This window comes from Ranitomeya imitator, chromosome 3, assembly GCF_032444005.1.
Source record: "Ranitomeya imitator isolate aRanImi1 chromosome 3, aRanImi1.pri, whole genome shotgun sequence".
In the NCBI taxonomy this organism is placed as follows: Eukaryota; Metazoa; Chordata; class Amphibia; order Anura; family Dendrobatidae; genus Ranitomeya; species Ranitomeya imitator.
Window position 1 is genome coordinate 817043025 of NC_091284.1, and position 25604 is coordinate 817068628.

At 42.4% G+C, this 25604-nt stretch overlaps 1 protein-coding gene across 1 annotated transcript in view; it reads left to right on the plus strand.

The window, feature by feature from the left end:
* The window catches only part of TENM4 (teneurin transmembrane protein 4), a 1627060-nt gene that overhangs the window by 260287 nt on the left and 1341169 nt on the right, over window positions 1-25604 (plus strand). The gene's annotated exons all lie outside the window — the stretch shown is intronic.

Sequence of the window (25604 nt, forward strand, 5' to 3'; positions counted from 1 at the left end):
TACATAGGAGCAGTAATATAGTAGTTATATTCTTGTACATTGGAGCAGTATCATAGTAGTTATATTGTTGTACTTAGGACCAGTATTATAGTAGTTATATTCTTGTACATAGGGGCAGTATTATAGCAGTTATATTCTTGTACATAGGGGGCAGTATTATAGTAGTTATATTCTTGTACATAGGAGCAGTATTATAGTAGTTATATTCTTGTACATAGGAGCAGTATTATAGTAGTTATATTCTTGTACATAGGACCAGTATTATAGTAGTTATATTCTTGTAGATAGGGGCAGTATTATAGTAGTTATATTCTTGTACATAGGAGCAGTATTATAGTAGTTATATTCTTGTACATAGGGACAGTATTATAGTAGTTATATTCTTGTACATAGGAGCAGTATTATAGTAGTTATATTGTTGTATTTAGGACCAGTATTATAGTTGTTATATTCTTGTACATAGGAGCAGTATTATAGTAGTTATATTCTTGGTACATAGGACCAGTATTATAGTAGTTATATTCTTGTACATAGGGGCAGTATTATAGTAGTTATATTCTTGTACATAGGAGCAGTATTATAGTAGTTATATTCTTGGTACATAGGACCAGTATTATAGTAGTTATATTCTTGTACATAGGGGCAGTATTATAGTAGTTATATTCTTGTACATAGGAGCAGTATTATAGTAGTTATATTCTTGTACATAGGGGCAGTATTATAGTAGTGATATTCTTGTACATAGGGGCACTATTATAGTAGTTATATTCTTGTACATAGGAGCAGTATTATAGTAGTTATATTCTTGTACATAGGACCAGTATTATAGTAGTTATATTCTTGTACATAGGGGCAGTATTATAGTAGTTATATTCTTGTACATAGGAGCAGTATTATAGTAGATATATTCTTGTACATAGGACCAGTATTATAGTAATTATATTCTTGTACATAGGAGCAGTATTATAGTAGTTATATTCTTGTACATATGGGCAGTATTATAGGAGTTATATTCTTGTACATAGGGGCAGTATTATAGTAGTTATATTCTTGTACATAGGAGCAGTATTATAGTAGTTATATTGTTGTATTTAGGACCAGTATTATAGTAGTTATATTCTTGTACGTAGTTTTTCTCTAGTTGAACATATGTGTCACACTCATTTTCATGGTAACCTCTGAGAAACGCTTGTTATTTGTAGCATTGTCATCGGCGGCGCCGGCAGAACAAGTGAAGCAGTTGTCACAGAGGCATGCAATATTTTGAACACATTATGGAGCAATTAATACAGTGACATACTTAAATTCACATTATGGTTGGCAATATCGTAATGCACTTAGCAGCATTGACATAGTGCCACTTACGTTTTGGAAGGCTTGCAATGATTAGTGATACTAAAACGACTTTTAATCGCTCTTGATCCGGCGTGTCTGTATAGATATACGTCGCCACGTCTTGTACTCATCGATTACAAATGCGTAATAACAAATCTTCCTGTTGGCAGCCGTAACCTTTCCAGTGCATGTCTGGGTGCAGCAGGAGAAGTGCGCAGTGATCGTACGGTGTTTGTGAGTCAGCCATGTTCATAATTACTCTGGAATGAAATGTCACGCCGTGATAAGTAAAGTGCAGGTAAATGTAACACTGATGTGGTCCGGTAATTTCAATTGCTTTTTGTAATTTTTTTTTAACTTTTTCCCATAAAACTTTCGTTAACGTCCCGTTTTATTAGTTTTCTTAGAACTTCCTTTACTAGAGCAGCGGTTTGTGCTTCAATCCACAAATTGGTTGATTATTGTGTGCTCTCCGGCCATGACGTGTACTCATGCAGAACGTGAATTATGGCAGCGGGCCTCAGTATTCAGGTCAAATTGGACTAGTAAAACAGCATTGTATAGCACACAGTCACAGTGAAATGTCTGGATTTTAGGGAATTTTTTATTGTTTAAAAAAAAAACCAGACAACCATTTTCCCTAAACAAGAACAAAAAAATGCAAAAAAAAAAAAAAAATAGCTAGTACAATTGCTTGTGAAAAGCAAGCACATCATCTCTGACACTTTCAGATTTTTGTTGTATTGTCCTGTCTTGCTTCTGCTGCTGCGTCCATTAAGAAAGAAGAAAAAGATGATTAATTGCAGTTCAAATGCAGCAGTTACACCGAGTCTGGCACTGTTGGTGTCAACTTCCCTACATCTTTCTCACCCTATAAATTGAATTTCTATATTATTATACTGAGAACCCCATGCTGCCCCTTATCCATATTGAGCAACCCATGCTTCCCCCTTCTTTATAATGAGCCTCTCACAGTGCCCTTTCTTTATACTGAAGCCCCCACACCGCCTCTTTTCCATGCTGAGCCCCCCATGTTGCCTCTCCTCCATACTGAGCCCCTTCTGTATGGTGGAATTGCCATGCTGCCCCTTAACTATACTGAGCCCACCTTTTGTTGCCTTTTCTCTATGCTGAATCTCTATGTTGTCTATTAACTATACTGAGACCTCACGCTACCCCGTCTAAATGCTGAACTGCCCCTTCTCTATGCTGAATCCCTTTGTTGTCTATTAACCGTACTGAGACCTCACACTGCCCCTTCTCTATGCTGAGCCCCTATGCTGCCTCATAACCATACTGAGCCCATCATGCTACCTCTTCTCCAATCTGATGCCCCCATGCTTAACTATACTTAGCCCATCCCATGCTGCCTCTTAACCATACTGAGCCCACCATGCTTCCTCTTCTCTATGCTAAGTCCCCATGATGCCTCTTAATCATACTAAGAGTTGGAATCATTGTACTCCCGTTTGATCACTGTCTGTCTATCTATTATCTATCTATCCATTATCTATTATTATCTATCATCTATCTATTATCTATCCATTATCCATCTGTCTATTATCTATTATATATCTATTATCTATATATTATCTATCTATTATGTATCCATTATCTATCTAATCTATCTATTACCTTTCTTTCTATCTATCTATTATCTATCTATCATCTATCTATCATCTCTGTTTGTATATATATATATATATATATATATATATATATATACAGTATATATATCTGTCTCATACTTGTATTATCTCTCTTTTTCTTGTTCTCTCTCACTTTCTCTCTATATAATCTACTATATAATTGTCTAAGGGTCACTTCTGTCTTTCTGTCCCGGAAATTCATTGGTCGCGGCCTCTGTCTGTCATTGCTGATTGGTCGTGGCAAAACGCCCATGACCATTGCCACGACCAATCAGCGATGGGCGCAGTCTGACGACAACATGGCCACTCCTTCCTCCCCGCAGTCAGTGCCCACTCCATACTCCCGTCCAGTCAGCGCTCACACAGGGTTAATGGCAGCGCTAACGGGCCGCGATGTAATGCACTCCATTAACACAGCTATTAACCCTGTTTGACCAACTTTTTTACTATTGATGCTGCCTATGCAGATGTAATGTTAAAAATAATAAAAAAAATTAAAAAAATTAAAATCATCATATACTCACCTTCCGGCGCCTTTCCCGCTCCTCGCGACGCTCCGGTGACCAGTCCATGCATTCCGATCTCACGAGATGATGACTTAGCGGTCTCGCGAGACCACAATGCACTCTTGAGACCGGAGCGTGCGAGGAGCATCGGCAAACGCTTCCTGGATACAGGGGCCAACGGAAGGTGAGTATATAACTATTTTTTATTTTAATTCTTTTTCTTAAGAGGGATATGATGCCCACATTGCTATATACTACACGCGCTGGGCAATATACTACGCGGGCTGTGCAATATACTATGTGCGCTGGGCAATATACTACTTGGGCTGGGCAATATACTATGCGGGCTGTGCAATATACTACGCAGGCTGTGCAATATACTATGCGGGCTGTGCAATATACTACACGGGCTGTGCAATATACTACGCGGGCTGTGCAATATACTACGTGGGCTGTGGAATATACTATGCGGGCTGTGCAATATACTACGCGGGCTGTGCAATATACTTCGTGACTGGGCAATATACTACGTGACTGGGCAATATACTACATGGGCTGTGCAATATACTACGTGGGCTGGGCAATATACTATGTGACTGGGCAATATACTACGTGACTGGGCAATAAACTACATGACTGGGCAATATACTACGTGGCTGGGCAATATACTACGTGACTGGGCAATATACTATATGGCTGGGCAATATACTATGTGGCTGGGCAATATACTACATGACTGGGCAATATAGTACGTGACTGGGCAATATACTACGTGACTATGTGGCTGGGCAATATAGTACGTGGCTGGGCAATATACTATGTGGCTGGGCAATATAATACGTGGCTGGGCAATATAGTACGTGACTGGGCAATATACTATGTGACTGGGCAATATAATATGTGGCTGGGCAATATAGTACGTGACTGGGCAATATACTATGTGACTGGGCAAAATACTACGTAGCTGTGCAATATAATATATGGCTGGGCAATATACTACATCACTGGGCAATATACTACGTGGCTGGGCAATATACTATGTGGCTGGGCAATATACTACGTAGCTGTGCAATATACTACATGGCTGGGCAATATACTATGTGGCTGGGCAATATACTACGTGACTGGGCAATATACTATGTGACTGGGCAATATACTATGTGGCTGGGCAATATACTACGTGACTGGGCAATATACTATGTGGCTGGGCAATAAACTACGTGGCTGGGCAATATACTATGTGGCTGGGCAATATACTATGTGACTGGGCAATATACTATGTGACTGGGCAATATACTATGTGGCTGGGCAATATAGTACGTGACTGGGCAATATATTACGTGCCTGGGAAATATACTACGTGGCTGGGCAAAATACTATGTGGCTGGGCAATATACTACGTGAGTGGGCAATATACTACGTAGCTGGGCAATATACTATGTGGCTGGGCAATATACTATGTGGCTGGGCAATATACTACGTGACTGGGCAATATACTATGTGGCTGGGCAATATACTATGTGGCTGGGCAATATAGTACGTGGCTGGGCAATATAATATGTGGCTGGGCAATATACTATGTGGCTGGGCAATATAGTACGTGGCTGGGCAATATACTATGTGGCTGGGCAATATACTACGTGGCTGGGCAATATACTATGTGGCTGGGCAATATACTATGTGACTGGGCAATATAATATGTGACTGGGCAATAAACTACGTGACTGGGCAATATTGTATGTGACTGGGCAAAATACTACGTAGCTGGGCAATATACTACGTGACTGGGCAATATACTACGTGGCTGGGCAATATACTACGTGACTGGGCAATATACTACGTGACTGGGCAATATACTACGTGACTGGGCAATATACTACGTGGCTGGGCAATATACTACGTGTCTGGGCAATATACTACGTGACTGGGCAATATACTACGTGACTGGGCAATATACTACGTGTCTGGGCAATATACTACGTGACTGGGCAATATACTACGTGTCTGGGCAATATACTACGTGGCTGGGCAATATACTACGTGACTGGGCAATATACTACATGGCTGGGCAATATACTACATGGCTGGGCAATATACTACGTGACTGGGCAATATACTACGTGACTGGGCAATATACTACGTGACTGGGCAATATACTACGTGGCTGGGCAATATACTACGTGACTGGGCAATATACTACGTGTCTGGGCAATATACTACGTGGCTGGGCAATATACTACGTGGCTGAGCAATATAGTACGTGACTGGGCAATATACTACGTGACTGGGCAATATACTACGTGGCTGGGCAATATACTACGTGTCTGGGCAATATACTACGTGGCTGGGCAATATACTACGTGGCTGGGCAATATACTACGTGTCTGGGCAATATACTACGTGACTGGGCAATATACTACATGATTGGGCAATATACTACGTGGCTGGACAATATACTACGTGGACATGCATATTTTAGAATACCCGATGCGTTAGAATCGGGCCACCATCTAGTCTATCTATATACACCATGGAAAGTTATACCTGTGCCCACTATTGTTTTAAACAACATTCTTTTCTTTTTCTTTTATTTGGGCCAATTTTCCCATCTGTAAGAGCGTTGGCGGATAAATCTGCAGCCAAGAAAATGTAACAGACTCTTTATAAAAAGTAAAAAATAAAAAAGTAACAAACAATCATTTTTAAAAATAGAACGAACCAGAAAGAAAATAACAAAACAGAAATTTCTGTTTTGTTTTTATTTTCTGTAGAAATAAAGATTAAACTCCAAAGTTTATAGTTTAAGATTGTGGCAAGTATTGATTTTCTTTTATTACTGCTGTGTTTTGTCTTTCTGCTAATTCTCCTTTGTTGGTTATGGATAACCTGACAGATGATGTTCCTGTAAGAACTGGGATGCAGGAGGCTGTTTTCTAATCTATTTGATTTCCCTACAATAAGCAGCAGCTAAAGTATTTTTCATTCTTCCCCTCCTGTTGTTTCTTACCTATAAGGTGGAGTCAGGGTGGACATTTTATCCCCTTCTCCTTCTGTTATAAGCACCACAAGGATCAGCACACTCCTGAAATACTGAGTGCTGCTGATCGCACTGCGCGACTTTCATTATATGACTTCTAACTTGTCTTTAATCAACTCCTCATCATTCCTCACACATACAAAAGATGATTGGTTAAGTCATGGCCCCCTCAATGTCACCACTTTCTCCTGAAATACTCTGTGCTGTTGGATGCCCCATTTTCTTTAAATATTTTATTTGTTTGTGATCATTTACTTCTATCCACTTCCCTTCTTAATTTCCCCTGTGATATGTATACAGTACATGTATTCACGCTTTCAAGATCAGCACTGTAACGGGGTCTACCAAGCTGGGGTACCTCTTTCAGTACCACCCCGTATTTCAGGAGGTCCACTCTACTTTGGCTGGAGTCTGAATGAAGGACGCTGGCTGGAATTCCTTGATTACATGGGCGCATATAAAATATCACTGCTTCTCCAGGTATTTCCAGTCTGACAACACTTTATTCACAGGACACAGAATATATCACACAGATACAGAGGGCAGGCCAATAGAAAAGCAGCAGGCCAGACATACATTACAATAGCCGCAGGTGGCCGGAGCCTGCCGATATTTACTGTGGGAATTACAAAGGTGGGGGAGGACAAAAGGAGAATATCGTGTCCCTTCTGCCCAGGGGCGCAGCCTGTGGGCTGATGCATTAGGGACATGTATCTCACATGGAACCTATTATACATACATATAACTACACAACATATTCTGGGTGCTGAGTGGTTCCGTAACACGTAACACGGCTCCCCTTTTCAGCAACGCGATCGGCATACACAGTCTGATCCTTAACGGATCGGTTTGGGGATGACCAAAGTTTATGGGGTTGGTACAAGTTCCGTTTGTTGACTTAGTCCATCGGCGTTACCGTTTTGTTTGCCGGGTCTGTAGTGGATGGTGAAGTCCAGAGGTTGTAGGGCTAAACTCCACCGCAGTAATCTGGCGTTGTCTCCGGAGACCCGATTAAGCCAGACTAGGGGATTATGCTCCGTTAGGAGAGAAAACTGTCGTCCATACAAATATGGTTGCAACTTTTTGAGTGCCCATACTACCGCCAGGCACTCCTAGTCGATGGCCGCATAGCTTACTTCGCGGGGCAGTAGTTTCCGACTCGGGTAAGCTACCGGGTGTTCTTGGCCGTCCGGCCCGACTTGGCTCAGTACTGCCCCCAATCCAAACATAGAACCGTCTGTGTGAACAAAGAAACATTTAGTTGGATTGGGTGCGGCCAATACAGGGGTATTGGTGAGGGCGTCCTTTAGTTGGCGGAAGGCTTCCTCACACTCTGGGCCCAGGTTACCTGGCGGGGTTGGTTCTTACGGGTCAGATCAGTGAGGGGCTTGGCTACGCTGCTGTAATTGGGAACAAATTTCCTGTAATACCCCGCTGTCCCTAGAAACGCCATGACCTGGGTTTTAGTGCGTGGGGTGGGCCATTTGGCTATGGCCTCTATCTTGGCTGGTTCTGGTCGCTGTTTCCCACTTCCCACCCAATGTCCTAAATAATGAACCTCTGTTTTGACACTTGTTTGGGTTCAGGGTGATTCCGGCCTTGTGGATCCTGTCCAGTACTGTCTCTAGGTGATTTAGATGCTCTTCCCATGTCGCACTGTAGATGGCGATGTTGTCCAGGTAGGCACAAGCATAGTCCTGGAGACCATCCAGAAGCCGGTCAGCCAGCCTCTGGAAGGTCGCCGAGGCATTCTTCATCCCGAATGGCATAACTTGAAACTGGAATAAGCCGAACGAGGTGATAAATGCCGACTTGGGAATAGCGTCAGGACTAAGGGGTATCTGCCAGTAGCCTTTGCATAGATCGATGGTGGTCAAATACTTTGCACCCGCCAGCTGGTCTAACAACTCATCCACACGCGGCATGAGATATGCATCCGTCACTGTTTTCTCATTGAGCTTATGATAGTCTACACAAAACTGTGTAGTCCCATCCTTCTTGGGCACTAACACTACGGGGGATGCCCAGGGACTATCTGACTCTTCAATGACCCCTACACGCAATATCTCTTGTATCTCTTGTCGCATCCCCTCTCGTACAGACTCAGGGATGCGGAAGGGGTTTTGTCACAGGGGGTCTGATCCTGGGTCTCAACCTTGTGTTGTGCCAGGCGAGTGTACCCTGGTCTCACCGAAAACATCCTCTGTCGCTGCCTCAACAACTCCTCCGCCTGCTGTCTTTTTCGGGGGCCTAGGTCTTCACGCACGTGTACCTGGTCCCATGTTTTAGACTGAGTCCTTTCCCCTAAGACATCCGGCAAGGGAAGTCCGGCTGAATCCTCTGCTTCAGGTGCACAGAAGGCCACTACCTCTTCAGGGTGCTCCCCGTAGGACTTCAGCATATTCACTTGGAACATGCGGATAAGCCTGGGGTCGTCACAATCAGCGACATTATAGGTTATGTCGGTTATTTTTCCCACTACCTGGTAGGGCCCCTGCCATGCAGCTTGGAACTTGTTCTGCCTAGTGGGCTCTAACACCAGGACCTACTGTCCTATTTCCAAGGTGCGGTCTCTGGCCCTCCATACGCGCTAGCGCCGCTGGGCCACCTTCATGTTCTCACGTACAGCCTGGGTCAGCTCCTATAGGCGGTCCCGGAATTCCAGCACATAGGGTACAATAGGTACCCCTTCTATGAGGCCCTCCCCTTCCCAATGTTCTAGCACTAAGCCTAGGGGTCCCCTTACCCATCTCCCGTATACCAGTTCGAACGGGGAGAACCCCGTGGATTCTTGGGGCACCTCCCGATAGGCAAACAGGAGGTGAGGCAAGAATTTCTCCCAGTCCCTGTAGGTCCTGGTAAAAGTCCCAATGAGTTGTTTTAACGTCCAGTTAAAGCGTTCATACAACCCATTGGTTTGTGGGTGGTACGGGGCGCTTCTAATGGACTTACGCCGCACAGCTTCCAAAGTTGGTTGGTCACCTCTGCTGTAAACGGTGTACCCTGGTCTGAGATAATCTCCCGGGGAAATCCAACCCAAGAGAAAACCTGGAGCAGGGCAGCCGCCACCGTCTCTGCCAGTATGTTAGGTAACGCAACCGCCTCTGGATACCATGTGGCATAATCTACCACTGTCACTATATACCTTTTCCCCGACGGACTGGGTTTGGCTAATGGCCCTATCAGACCGACCGCTACTCGGCCAAATGGTTCCTCCACAATGGGGAGGGGGCGTAATTTGGCCTTGCATCGATCTCCCCTCTTGCCAATGCGCTGGCAACTGTCACAGGTCTGGCAGTACTGACGAACATCATAGGTTACCCCCGGCCAAAAGAAGTTTTGTGTCAGACGATGCTTGGTGCGAGTGACGCCGAAGTGCCCGGCCAAGGGTATGTCATGGGAGATTCGCAGGTTCTCCTGCCTATACTTCTTGGGAACTACCAGCTGTCATTTTATAATGGGGCTCGTCCCTGTGTGGTGCTGCTCTGTGATCCGGTAGAGGAGTCCCTGCTTCCATAGAAACTGTTCCCTTTCCAGTACCCCTCTCCCCTCCTGTGCCTTCCCACGATATCTCTCTAATGAAGGATCCTCAAGTAACACCCTCTTAAATTCATCTGGGGTGGCCCAAGAAATGTGTCTGGCTATGGGAATACGTGTAGGGCTGGGATGCCTTACCTGGGCCTCCTCTGAGTGTGATTCCGCCTCCGCAGCTCGAGCTTGTCTCCGGGTGGTCACAGGATATGTTTCAGGCAGAGGGGCAACCGAGAAGGCAGACAACATGGGCCCCTTGTCATTTCCCAGCAAGACGTCTGCAGGCAAATCCTCCATGAAGGCGACCTCAACAAGGCCATCCCCGACTCCCCAGTTAAGATGAATCCTGGCAGTGGGCAGTCAATGTATAACTCCCCCTGCTACACGGACTGCCACTGTCCCGGACGAGATGAGGCTTCACAAGGGTCAAAGTTGCCCCGGAATCTCTTAGCCTCTGCATACATTTCCCATTAACCCACACGACCTGTCGATGCTGTTGTCGATTATCTGCCCGGGCTGCCTGCACGGGGTATACTTCCACCCCTTGGTTAGTCGTAGCCCCCAATGCCGAGTCAGCATCGCCTTGGTAGCAGTGTACAGCAGCCTGGCTGAAGGTAGCTGTTCCCGCCTTTGGCCACTGAGTATGCTGAGTCCGGTTGGGACATTTTCTTTGCAGGTGGCCCAGCTGACGGCAGGTGTGGCATCGCTCCCCAGGGAGACTGTGGTAGGCCTGGTTTCTAGCTGGTCCCCCTACAATCTTCGGTGGTTTGGGGCTCTACAGGTCCATGGGCGGACCCCTAGTGACCATCTTTGATCCGGACAACTGAGGCCTCCTGGCATCATGATGCTCATCGGCCAGACGAGCGGCTTCCTCAAGAGTCGCTGGCCGCCTGTCCCGAAGCCATTACTGTGTCTCGGGGGTTAGTCCATTAAAGAATCGTTCTAACAAAAAGAGCTGGAGGACGTCCTCCTTAGTGGTTGCTTGGCTCCCTTGTACCCACTGTAGCAGTGACTGCCGTAATTTACAGGCCAATTCAGCGTGGGTATCAGTTACTCATTTTATAAGTCTGCTGAACTTTTGGCGGTATGCCTCTGGTGTCAGCGCATACCGGGCCAAGATCACTTCTTTGATCCACTCATTGTCCATACAGTGCTCATCAGGTACCGTGCGATAGGCGTCCGCTGCCCGGCCTGTCAGCTTGCTGGCCAGAATCTGAACCCGTTCCTCCGGCTTCACTTGATGAAAGGCACACTGCCGCTCAAAGTCCTGCAGAAAGCCATCAATGTCTTCCTCTGCCTCCCTCAACTGTCAGAAGGCATTATACTAGATCTTTTTGTGGCTTACTGTTGAAGGTACCTGGTCGAAGGCCAGAGCTCCCCCTGCTCGCTGACTCTCCTCTCTCCACTCTGCCATCTCCATCTTGGCCAGCTCCACTTTGGTCCGCTCTGCCATCTCCATCTTGGCTAGCTCTATCCTGGTCCGCTCGGCCATCTTTTCCTTCAGATCAGTACGCACATCAGCCATCACCTCTCGTATGATCTCTACTGCAGGGTTTCAGTCATAGAACGCCAGTGTCTGTTCTTTACCTCCCTCTGGAATTCAGTTTCCTCCACGTTCACATTGGGTGGGCGCTGCACTGTCGTGTTCCTTGATGGCTGCTATCAAATCCGCTTTTGTTTTGTTGCTGGCGATCAACCCTCGGGCTTCCACCAGATCTTTTAATGTAGTCCTCTTTAACTTCTGGTAGTTGTTTTCCATTCATTCCTTTCCTCCTGTAGAAGGGGTATAATATCCCACTGTCTGCCACCAGTGTAACGGGGTCTACCAAGCTGGGGTAGCTCTTTCAGTACCACCCGGTATTTCAAAAGGTCCACTCTACTTTGGCTGGAGTCTGAATGAAGGACGCTGGCTGGAATTCCTTGATTACATGGGCGCATATAAAATATCACTGCTTCTCCACGTATTTCCAGTCTGACAACACTTTACTCACAGGACACAGAATATATCACACAGATGCAGAGGGCAGGCCAATAGAAAAGTGGCAGGCCAGACAGACATTACAATAGCCGAAGGTGGCCAGAGCCTGCTGATATTTACTGTGGGCATTACAAAGGTGGGGGGAGGACAAAAGGAGAATATCTTGTCCCCTCTGCCCAGGGGCACAGCCTGTGGGCTGATGCATTAGGGACATGTATCTCACATGGAACCTATTATACATACATATAACTACACAACATATTCTGGGTGCTGAGTGGTTCCGTAACACGTAACAAGCACACTCCTTAGCTAAAATCCTCTGTACTGCTGAGAGACCCTGAAATCTATATTTTTGAAGCTGTCGCCTCCCACTTTTCACCATTCTCCTCTTCCCCATGTCTGTCATATCACCCAATGTCCATATTATCACATGAGTGGGTAGGGCATTAGCTACTCCGAAGCCAAAGCACTCCAACACTGAAATACTCCATTCCTTTCCTCACTGTGCCTATCAAATACAGCCCTGTTCATATCATCACATTGGTGAACAATGCACTGCCTCCATCAAAACCAGCACACTCCACCACTGAAATACTCTGTGCTGCTGGGTGGAAGTCTCTGCTTCTTCCACAATATAACTTTTAGTCTATGACTTCCTGCTTGTCTGCATTCCCTTCCTCACTGTCCCTATGAAATACAGCCCTGTTCATATCATCACATTGGTGAACATTGCACTGCCTCCATCAAAACCAGCACACTCCACCACTGAAATACTCTGGGAAAGCCTGCTTCTTTCACAATGTAACCTTCAGGCTGTGACCTTCAACTCACCTGAATTATTCCCATTTTCCTTTCACATTACCCTTGTTACCTTTACGTGAGAGAACAGGTCACTGCCTCCCTCAAAACCAGTACAATTCTTCATTGAAATACTCTGTGCTGCTGGGGGAAACCTTTGCTCCTTTCTTTTAGTCTATGACCTCCTACTTATCTCCATTCCCTTCCTAACTGTGTCTGTGAAATACAACCCTTTTTGTATTATCATCAGAGTGGTGACAGGGCACTGCCTCCCTCAAAACCAGCACACTTGCCTACTGAAATATTCTCTGCTGCTGCAAGACCTGCTTCTTCAGTTTGTGATATTCCACTCTTCTGAATTATTCTTATTTTTCCTTTCACATTACTCTGATCATCATCACACATGATAATTGGGCACTGTCTCGGCAAAACCAGCACACTATTCCTCTAAAATTCTCTCAAATATTTCTTGAAGGGTATGTGTCCACGTTCAGGATGGCCGGCGCTTTGGACGGAGCGGAAAACTCGCTCCGCCCAAAGCGCCACCCCCTTCTGTAGACGCGGTGATTCCGGATGTGTTCATTGCACACATCCGGAATCAACGCACCCCACACATAGGGCCCTGTGTTTTACCTTGAGGCAACGCAGCGTCGCTGCAAGGTAAACGGACATGCTGAATTCTAAAAAGATGCGTTGCATGTCCGGGAACACGGGGCCACCGGGTGCGTGTTCGCACGCATAGTGGAGGCGGGATTTTATAAAATCCCCTCCACTATGCTGTAACATCTGGATGCTGCGGATTGAACGCTGCGGCTCTACGCAGCGTTCAATCTGCAGCCATTCCGGATGTAATACGGCCCGTGGACACATACCCTTACTGTTTCATTTTTTCAGTGATCTTCTGTTCATCTCTATTCTTTTCACTGCCCTCATCACACTATCCAGAGAAGTAGACAGGTCACTGCCTCCCTCAAAACCAGCACACTTTTTTTCTGAAATGCTCTCAAATGTTTCTTTTACTATTTAATTATTTCTGTGACCTTCTTCTCATCTATTTTCTTCTCACTGTCCTCACCACACTATCCATAGAAGTTAGACAGGTCACTTCCTCCCTCAAAACCAGTACACTTTACCTCTGAAATGCTCTCAGCTGCTGCTTTTTGTTTTCCTTTTTTGCTGTTTAACTCTTTCTGTGATCTCCTACTCCTCCCTATTCTTTACGCTATCCCTATCACACTATCCTCAGAAGTAGACAGGTCACTGCCTCCTTCAAGATCAACTCGCTCTTCTCCCGCTGCTTTTATTTTTCTCAGATTTTTCAATCTCACCTACTTAAAAAAAAAAAATGAACGATAGAACCAGGCAGGATATAAAAATGAGTATAGCAAAAGTCAACATATAAAACAACCCCCTGATATATATTGACTGGCACGCAGCCCTTTTCTGACCTCATCAGCGCAGGATAGGCTTCTTAGCTTAGTCATGTCAACTTTCGTAGAAGCAGGTAGGGAGCTTATTTTGTAATAACGCCATTATGTATCATTGTGTCATCTCGTGTTATTCTGTTGTGTATTTGGACAAGTCGCTTTCTCCAAGCCGTTCTACCGTAATTATTCATCGCCGCCACACAATCTGCTGCTATTACCGCTCTCCTCTGATGCCGCTTTTGAAATAAATCTTCTCCTGCGGGGTCCTCACTTTTTTTTTTTTGGCAGAGCCCCGGCTGTTTATATTTGTCATCCGCCTTAATGTCTCACATATTGTGCTGCGCTCTGCAATATGGAGCCCCATCTGAATACACAGTCACCATAATGTTAAGGGAAGCATCTGAGGTTGTGTGCGGCGCGCAGCACGCCGCTGCGCACTCTCCTTACCTGATGCTGACAGGCGTTTAATGCTTGATAAATCGCTTACTCACCATGTTCCAAATACCTCTTTTCTAAGTTAGTTTATAGGCTAAAGAGGAAGCATGCATCTTCCGCTTGACATTGCCGCTTTTATTAATATTTATGAGAATGTATTTTCCATCTTGTAGAGGAAAATCGCAACATTATAACAGAGACATTGGGCTATAAAATAGTTGTTTGCCAAGACACTGTCATTGGATTACCTTATGCATAGAGTTGTTGTTTGGTCACTATGTGGTGGTATTATTATGTGGGCACTGTGTGGTGGTATTTATTAATGGCCTGACACCTGAGGCTTGTAACCACCACTAGTATTATTTACACAATTATTAAATTATATATGAATCTGTTATTTGATCACTGTATGACGGTATTATACTAGCCCTATATGGCAGAATTTACTAATGAGGCTTGTAACCACCACTAATGTTAATAGTTATATAGCATTGGTATTTGTACTTTGGACATCACAGTTGTTAGATTATGTATGAATCTATTATTAGTTCACTATATAGCGGTATTATACAAAGTCCTATATGGCAGTATTTATTAATGGCCTAACTCATGACATTTGTAACCACCGCTAATGTTATGTTAGTAGTTATATAACAGTATTATTTGTACATTGGACATCACAGGTGTTAGATTATGTATGAATCTTTTATTTTGTCACTGTATAGCGGTATTATATGAGCCCTGTATGGCAATTTATATTCTTAACACAATTTGTAAGGTTTGCAACCACCACCGATATAATTAGTAATTGAATAGGAGTATATTTTAGACATTATATAGCATAACTGTTAGGTTACATTACATGCAGATTTGTTATATGGTCACGGTATTGGTTTTTTTCTTTTCATTTTAGCACTGTATGGCAGTAGCTACTTATACCTCAATAGTTGAGGCTTGTAACCACCACTGCTATTAATATTAGTTGTGTATCAGTATTCTTAAATATTGTATGGCACAGTTATTAGATTCCTGATCTGTTGTTTGGTCACTTTATGGTGATTTTACGTGAGCGCTGTACTGCGGAATTTTTTTTATCACCTTACACTTCTCATCACCACTAATGTTAAATTTAATTGAATAGCAATATTACTTCAACATTTTACACCATAGTTGTTAGATTATGCACGAAACAGTTATTTGGTCACTGTAAGTGGTATTATGTGAGCCCTATATGGCGGTATTTATTAACGGCTTAATTCATAAGGCTTGAAACCACCACTGATATTATTATTAATCGAATAGCAGTTTGTATTTAGACATTGTATAGCATAGTTATTAGATTACATGACATTTAGATCTGTTATATAGTCACTGTATAGTTCTATTATTTGAGCACTGTATGGCAGCATCTACATAAGGCTCCGCACCTTAGGCTTCTAACTACCATTGATGATAAAATTTGTTGTATGATGGCATTTATGTATGCCTTGACACCTGAAGCTTGTTCCCACCACTAATGCTAATATTAGTCATATAGCAATATTATTTGAACATTGTATAGCATAGTTGTTACCTTGATCAAATAACATATTGATATATAATCTAAGTGCTGCTATGTGAGCCATATATGGCGGTATTTATTTATGTCCTGACACTTGAGGCTTGAAATCAAAACTAATGTGAATATCTAATGATTATCAATAGTCTTTAATCATAACGCAGCACAGTTATTGGATGACTTTACATGGAGATATGTTATATAGTAGTATTATTTTAGCACTGTATGGCAGTATTTATTTATGGCCTGATACTTCAGGTTTGAAATCACAGCTGATAATTTAGTTAATATTTATTAAATAGATGTATATTTCAGGCATTTTATAGAAGAGTTATTTGATTACTTTACATGTAAACCTGTTGCATGGTTACTGTATAGTTTTATTATTTAAGCGCTGTTTGGCGGTATCTACTTATAGACCAGATTCTGCAGTTTGTAACAACCACTGATGATAATGGAAGGTGTATATCCGTAGTATTAAACATTGAATGGCATAATTATTAAATTCCTTTATATTTGGAGTTGTTGCTTGGTCTATAATGATATTACCATATGAGAGTATTACTCCTTTTAATTACCCATATAGAGCTATTATTTAGCCATTATACAGTGGTATGTTGTGAGCATTCTATGGCGGTATCTATTTACGGCCAGCATTAGAAGCATGTAATTACCATTGATGTAAATATTAATTCTATAGTATTATTATTTAGACTTTTTAGAGGGATGTTACTGGATTACATCACATGTAGAGCTGCTATTTGGTCACTATATGGTGGTTATATTTGTGCACTATATGGGTTTATCTACTTATGGCCTGGCTCTTGAGGTTGGTAACGCCCGCTTCATAAATTAATACACATGAAGATAAGAAACTTTATGATATATCTTATTAAAGGAATCCACTTCTTTCTCCTTCTGGAATGATCATTCATTCTTAAAATTATTAATTTAAGGGTAAAATGTCTTTAGTGAATACAGATTTTGCCATTACTGAGATAGGTGATGACAGTTGGTGCTCACAAGATTCTATGGAGAGAGGAGGAGGAGCTAGTGACAGACGCAGACATTCCGCTGATAGTTCCATAGAACTTTATGAGCACCAGTTGTCATCTCCTATCTCAGAAATGGGAAAATCTGTATTTAATGAAGATTTTACCCATGAATTAAAATTTTTGAGAATAAAAGATCAGTCCAGAAGGATAAATAAGCAGATAAGCTGCTTATTTTCCTGAGTACTATGATGTATCTCATAAAAGTTGTATGGCACTAATTTTAGATTACCAGTGCTGCCACTTGCTTACTGTATACTAGCACTATTTACGCACAGTATAGCAGTCTTATTTTACTGTGCTGTATGAAACTGCTTTTTAGGTACTGCACAGTATTATATTTTGGTAGTGCATGGAGTATTAGGAATCTGTATGACGGTGTTATTTTAGCCACTATATTGTATGATATGTTAATAGAAGAGGGAGGTGGGAATGGATGGACTTAGAAAGGGGATGAAAACCCTAAAATATCACACTCACCTCGCCCCTGACCTGTGCCAATTTGGCACACGTTATGACGTCATGATGGTACATCATGGTTCGAAGCCTAGGAAGCTTCAGCAAAGACTGAAGAGAAGACCAGAACTGGCGTGATTTAGGTCCCGCGACGGACGAGAAAGGTGAGGGGTGAGGCATGTTTGATATTTCATTGTTTTTAAAAAAAATTCTTGACCCATCTGTTTTTATAAACTTTGCAATTGGGATAGCCACAAACCTCAGAGACGAAAAAAAAAAATCCCCACCTTTTTGGAATTTGGGGCACTTTCCGTTTTTACGTGGATTAATTTTGACACAAATCGAATTTACCACTTGATTCGCTCAAACTCTCAACATTTCGGAACACCTAAAGGCTGCAAGTTTTGAGAAATGCGAAACAAATTTGTGAAGCCAAGTTTCTAATCGATTCTCTCATCATTAGCACTGCGTTACGCTTTTTTTTAACCCCGCGGTGGCGCTGCAGTGAAACTGAACACTTGCTGTCAGGTCACTTCACTGATCACAAATGATCACTGACTTTGTGATCAGTTTATTGTCAAAAGACTTCAACTAGAGATTCTTGATGGGGGGTGAACGTCATTTAAAAAAGTGGGGTTTAAGGGTATGTGCACACGTTGCAGATTTGCCTGTGGAATTTTCTGCGCGGATTCTGCATCTCTTGGTAGAAGACCCAGGTAAAAATCCGCACGGATTTGATGAGTTTTTGATTCATTTTTGATGCGGATTTTCATGTGTTTTTTTCATGCGGATTTGTATGCGTCAATAGAGTTACACTGTATCCAATGAGAGTAGATGCTGTTCAAAGTGTTAGACAGTGTCCAATGAGTGATACACTGTATCCAGTGAGAGTAGATGCTTTTCAAAGTGTTGCACTGTATCCAATGAGAGTAGATGCTGTTCAAAGTGTTAGACAGTGTCCAATGAGTGATACACTGTATCCAGTGAGAGTAGATGCTTTTCAAAGTGTTGCACTGTATCCAATGAGAGTAGATGCTTTTCAAAGTGTCACACTGTATCCAATGAGAGTAGATTTTTTTAAAGTGTTATACTGTATCCAATGGGAGTAGATGCTTTCAAAGTGGTACACTGTATCCAATGGGAGTAGATGCTTTCAAAGTGGTACACTGTATCCAATGAGAGTAGATGCTTTTCAAAGTGTTGCACTGTATCCAATGAGAGTAGATGCTTTTCAAAGTGTTGCACTGTATCCAATGGGAGTAGATGCTTTCAAAGTGGTACACTGTATCCAATGGGAGTAGATGCTTTCAAAGTGGTACACTGTATCCAATGAGAGTAGATGCTTTTCAAAGTGTTACACTGTATCCAATGAGAGTAGATTATTTTTAAAGTGTTATACTGTATCCAATGAGAGTAGATGCTTTCAAAGTGTTACACTGTATCCAATGAGAGTAGATGCTGTTCAAAGTGTTACACTGTATCCAATGAGAGTATATACTTTTCAAAGTGATACACTGTATCCAATGAGAGTAGATGCTTTTCAAAGTGCTACACAGGATCATATGGGAGTAGATGCTTTTCAAAGTGTTATACTGTATCCAACGAGAGTAGATGCTTTCAAAGTGTTACACTGTATCCAATGAGAGTAGATGATTTTCAAAGTGTTACACTGTATTCAATGAGAGTAGATGATGTTCAAAGTGTTACACTGTATCCAACGAGAGTAGATGATTTTCAAAGTGTTACACTGTATTCAATGAGAGTAGATACTGTTCAAAGTGTTGCACTGTATCCAGTGAGAGTAGATGCTGTTCAAAGTGTTACACGGTATCTAATGACAGTAAATACTTTTCAAAGTGATACACTGTATTCAGTGAGAGTAGATGCTTTTCAAAGTGTTACACTGTATCCAAAGAAAGTAGATGCTTTTCAAAGTGTTGCACTGTATTCAATGAGAGTAGATGCTGTTCAAAGTGTTACACTGTATCCAATGAGAGTAGATGCTGTTCAAAGTGTTACACTGTATCGAATGAGAGTAGATGCTGTTCAAAGTGTTACACTGAATCCAATGAGAGTAGATGCATTTTAAAATGTTACACTGTATCCAAAGAGAGTAGATGCTGTTCAAATTGTTACACTGTATCCAATGAGAATAGATGCTGTTCAAAGTGTTACACTGAATCAAATGAGAGTAGATGCTGTTCAAAGTGTTACACTGTATCCAATGAGAGTATATACTTTTCAAAGTGTTACACTGTATCCAATGAGAGTAGATGCTGTTCAAAGTGTTACACTGTATCCAATGAGAGTAGTTGCTGTTCAAAGTGTTACACTGTATCCAATGAGAATAGATGCTGTTCAAAGTGCTACACTGAATCTAATGAGAGTAGATGCTGTTCAAAGTGTTACACTGTATCCAATGAGAGTATATACTTTTCAAAGTGATACACTGTATCCAATGAGAGTAGATGCTTTTCAAAGTGTTACACAGGATCCTATGAGAGTAGATGATTTTCAAAGTGTTACACTGTATCCAAAGAAAGTAGATGCTTTTCAAAGTGTTACACTGTATCCAATGAGAGTAGATGCTGTTCAAAGTGTTACACTGTATCCAATGAGAGTAGATGCTGTTCAAAGTGTTGCACTGTATCCAATGAGAGTACATGCTTTTCAAAGTGTTACACTGTATCCAATGAGAGTAGATGCTGTTCAAAGTGTTACACTGAATCCAATGAAAGTAGATGCATTTTTAAAATGTTACACTGTATCCAATGAGAGTAGATGCTGTTCAAAGTGTTACACTGTATCCAATGAGAATAGATGCTGTTCAAAGCGTTACACTGAATCCAATGAGAGTAGATGCTGTTCAAAGTGCTACACTGTATCCAATGAGAGTATATACTTTTCAAAGTGATACACTGTATCCAATGAGAGTAGATGCTTTTCAAAGTGTTACACAGGATCCTGTGAGAGTAGATGATTTTCAAAGAGTTACACTGTATCCAAAGAAAGTAGATGCTTTTCAAAGTGTTACACTGTATCCAAAGAAAGTAGATGCTTTTAAAATGTTACACTGTATCCAATGAGAGTAGATGCTGTTCAAAGTGTTACACTGTATCCAATGAGAGTATATACTTTTCAAAGTGATACACTGTATCCAATGAGAGTAGATGCTGTTCAAAGTGTTACACTGTATCCAATGAGAGTAGATGCTGTTCAAAGTGTTACTGTTGTGAATTCTGTGGCAGAGCTCCCTCCTGTGGTCACAAGTGGTACTTCGGCTGATTCTCTCTGTGAGCTTCCATTGGTGGAGCAAAGTGGTACTGCGGCTTCTGAGTTTCCTTCCTCAGGTGATGTGGTGAAGTCGTTAGGTGCTGCTCTATTTAACTCCACCTAGTGCTTTGATCCTGGCCTCCAGTCAATGTTCTAGTATTGGACCTGTTTCCTCCTGGATCGTTCCTGTGGCCTGCTGCTCTGCATAGCTAAGTTCTGCTTTGCTATTTTGTTTGCTGTTTTTTCTGTCCAGCTTGTCTATTTGTTTTTTCCTGCTTACTGGAAGCTCTGGGACGCAAAGGGTGTACCTCCGTGCCGTTAGTTCGGTACGGAGGGTCTTTTTGCCCCCTTTGCGTGGTTTTTGTATGGTTTTGTGTTTACCGCAAAGTTACCTTTCCTATCCTCGCTCTGTTCAGAAAGTCGGGCCTCACTTTGCTAAATCTATTTCATCTCTACGTTTGTCTTTTCATCTTAACTCACAGTCATTATATGTGGGGGCTGCCTTTTCCTTTGGGGTATTTCTCTGAGGCAAAGTAGGCTTATTTTCTATCTTCAGGCTAGCTAGTTTCTCAGGCTGTGCCGAGTTGCATAGGTAGCGTTAGGCGCAATCCACGGCTGCCTCTAGTGTGGTTGGAGAGGATTAGGGATTGCGGTCAGCAGAGTTCCCACGTCTCAGAGCTCATTCTATGTTTTTGGGTTATTGTCAGGTCACTGTATGTGCTCTGACCTCTATGTCCATTGTGGTACTGAATTATCTTATCATAACAGTTACACTGTATCCAATGAGAGTATATACTTTTCAAAGTGATACACTGTATCCAATGAGAGTAGATGCTTTTCAAAGTGTTACACAGAATCCTGTGAGAGTAGATGATTTTCAAAGTGTTACACTGTATCCAAAGAAAGTAGATGCTTTTCAAAGTGTTACACTGTATCCAAAGAAAGTAGATGCTTTTTAAAGTGTTACACTGTATCCAATGAGAGTAGATGCTGTTCAAAGTGTTACACTGTATCCAATGAGAGTAGATGCTGTTCAAAGTGTTACACTGTATCCAATGAGAGTAGATGCTGTTCAAAGTGTTACACTGTATCCAATGAGAATAGATGCTGTTCAAAGCGTTACACTGAATCCAATGAGAGTAGATGCTGTTCAAAGTGTTACACTGTATCCAATGAGAGTATATACTTTTCAAAGTGATACACTGTATCCAATGAGAGTAGATGCCTTTCAAAGTGTTACACAGGATCCTGTGAGAGTAGATGATTTTCAAAGTGTTACACTGTATCCAAAGAAAGTAGATGCTTTTTAAAGTGTTACACTGTATCCAATGAGAGTAGATGCTGTTCAAAGTGTTACACTGTATCCAATGACAGTAGATGCTGTTCAAAGTGTTACACTGTATCCAATGAGAATAGATGCTGTTCAAAGTGCTACACTGAATCCAATGAGAGTAGATGCTGTTCAAAGTGTTACACTGTATCCAATGAGAGTATATACTTTTCAAAGTGATACACTGTATCCAATGAGAGTAGATGCTTTTCAAAGTGTTACACATGATCCTATGAGAGTAGATGATTTTCAAAGTGTTACACTGTATCCAAAGAAAGTAGATGCTTTTCAAAGTGTTACACTGTATCCAATGAGAGTAGATGCTGTTCAAAGTGTTGCACTGTATCCAATGAGAGTAGATGCTGTTCAAAGTGTTGCACTGTATCCAATGAGAGTAGATGCTTTTTAAAGTGTTACACTGTATCCAATGAGAGTAGATGCTGTTCAAAGTGTTGCACTGTATCCAATGAGAGTAGATGCTGTTCAAAGTGTTACACTGTATCCAAAGAAAGTAGATGCTTTTTAAAGTGTTACACTGTATCCAATGAGAGTAGATGCTGTTCAAAGTGTTACACTGTATCCAATGAGAGTAGATGCTGTTCAAAGTGTTACACTGTATCCAATGAGAATAGATGCTGTTCAAAGTGCTACACTGAATCCAATGAGAGTAGATGCTGTTCAAAGTGTTACACTGTATCCAATGAGAGTATATACTTTTCAAAGTGATACACTGTATCCAATGAGAGTAGATGCTTTTCAAAGTGTTACACATGATCCTATGAGAGTAGATGATTTTCAAAGTGTTACACTGTATCCAAAGAAAGTAGATGCTTTTCAAAGTGTTACACTGTATCCAATGAGAGTAGATGCTGTTCAAAGTGTTGCACTGTATCCAATGAGAGTAGATGCTGTTCAAAGTGTTGCACTGTATCCAATGAGAGTAGATGCTGTTCAAAGTGTTACACTGTATCCAATGAGAGTAGATGCTGTTCAAAGTGTTACACTGTATCCAATGAGAGTAGATGCTTTTCAAAGTGTTACACTGTATCCAATGAGAGTATATACTTTTCAAAGTGTTGCACTGTATCCAATGAGAGTAGAAGCTTTTCAAAGTGTTACACTGTATCCAATGAGAGTAGATACTGTTCAAAGTGTTGCACTGTATCCAATGAGAGTAGATGCTGTTCAAAGTGTTGCACTGTATCCAATGAGAGTAGATGCTGTTCAAAGTGTTGCACTGTATCCAAAGAGAGTAGATTCTGTTCAAAGCGTTACACTGTATCCAATGAGAGTAGATGCATTTTTAAAATGTTATACTGTATCCAATGAGAGTAGATGCTTTTCACAGTTTTCTACGAGAAGTAAATGGAAACATAATAGACAGATCTGAAATCAGCGGGTAGCTGGAGGTCTGTAGTGTATACAGGCCCACAGATTATATATGATCGGGGATCTGGCTCGTACTCACATAACAATTTCTCCAGTATAATTGGCGCCACCGGGATGTGACTATTAGTCTGGTACATGTTAGGAATCGCTTGTATTTTGACTTTATAATGAAGGCATCACACCGACGTGAACGATAATGTCGAGAGCGTCCAGATTCCATATTCCGTGGGTATTTTTTAAGGCCGTCTTAGGACCTAATTATTGTAGGTTTATGGATACCCTGCTGAATCATACACTCCAAACCAGTGTCTGTAAGGGGTTAGGTTTTATGTTCCCAGCGCCATGTTAAATAATGCAATATTTTTCTAACCCAAAGGAGTCAACTTTGTCTATGGAGACCGGAAGGCGCTTGTCCTGTAAAATTAATATTACATTGAAAGAAATACGGACAGACCCGCGAGGAGGCGCTGATACTGTAGATCATATGGGACGCACATTTTTTGGAACTGGGGAGGATTATAAGACCAGTGAGGATATTTCTCTTCCTGTAACTTATTTCCAAAGTGTAATCAGATGCAGCTGAGCTGAGTTTGGCTTCGGAAAATAAATATTACTCTTCATCATTCTGTATGAATGCACCCAAACTCTTACTATTGTTCCGACAACCATACACTATTCCATGTAGGCACTTTATCCATTCCCCTTGTGCTGCCATATGAGTTTATAATGTAGCAACTCTCTCGAGAAATTAGGTAACACACTAAAAACTGCAATTGACCCTGCTGGTTCCTGTACAGACTAGATATCCTGACCCAGTAGTCCCTAGTGGTTCCTGCAAGAGCTGAGATTCTACTTCCAAAAAAGTAACAGAAGATAGGTGCAAGGTAAAGAACATAAACAGCAGAGATAAACCCTAGCTGGTGTTTTACTGACTGGCTTATACTACAGCAGTATGGCTGGACATCCAAATAACATTATCACTGGCAGGAAATACCAGCTGGGGGAAGGTATATAAAGCAGCACCCGAAAGTTCATAGGGCAGACAAATGAGTAAAGGAATACACCTGTTAGGCCATGTTCACACAGTGCGTTTTTTACCGCGGAACCGCGGCGGTTTTGCCGCTGCGGTTCCGCAGCTGTTTTCCATGCAGGGTACAGTACACTGTACCCTATGGAAAACAGGACACACTGTGCACATGGTCCGGAAATTGTAAAAAAAAAGCCGTGCTGAATAGCTCCCGGAAAAAAGAAGGAGCATGTCAATTCTTCTTCCTGAACCGCAGCGGTTCTGCACCCATAGACCTCCATTGTGAGGTCAAAATCGCAGTAAAACCCGCAGATCAAAAATATATCTGCGGGTTTTACTGCGATTTGATGTGCAGAACCGCTGCAGCAGGAAGTGCGGGGGCGGAGTGTGGCTGCCCCCCCGTGCTCCGATCCCGCCCCCCCGTGCTCCGATGCCCCCCCCCGTGCTCCGATGCCCCCCCCCAGTGCTCCGATGCCCCCCCCCGTGCCCTAATCTCCCCCCCTTATACTTACCCGGCGTCCCGGTGTCCGTCCGGCCGTCTTCTCCCTGGGCGCCGCCATCTTGCAAAATGGCGGGCGCATGCGCAGTGCGCCCGCCGAATCTGCCGGCCGGCAGATTCGCTCCAAAGTGCATTTTGATCACTGAGATATAACCTATCTCAGTGATCAAAATAAAAAAATAGTAAATGACACCCCCCCCACTTTGTCACCCCCATTGGTAGGGACAATAAAAAAATTAAGAATTTTTTTTTTTTTTTTTTTTTCACTAAGGTTAGAATAGGGTTAGGGTTAGGGGTAGGGTTAGGGGTAGGGTTAGGGGTAGG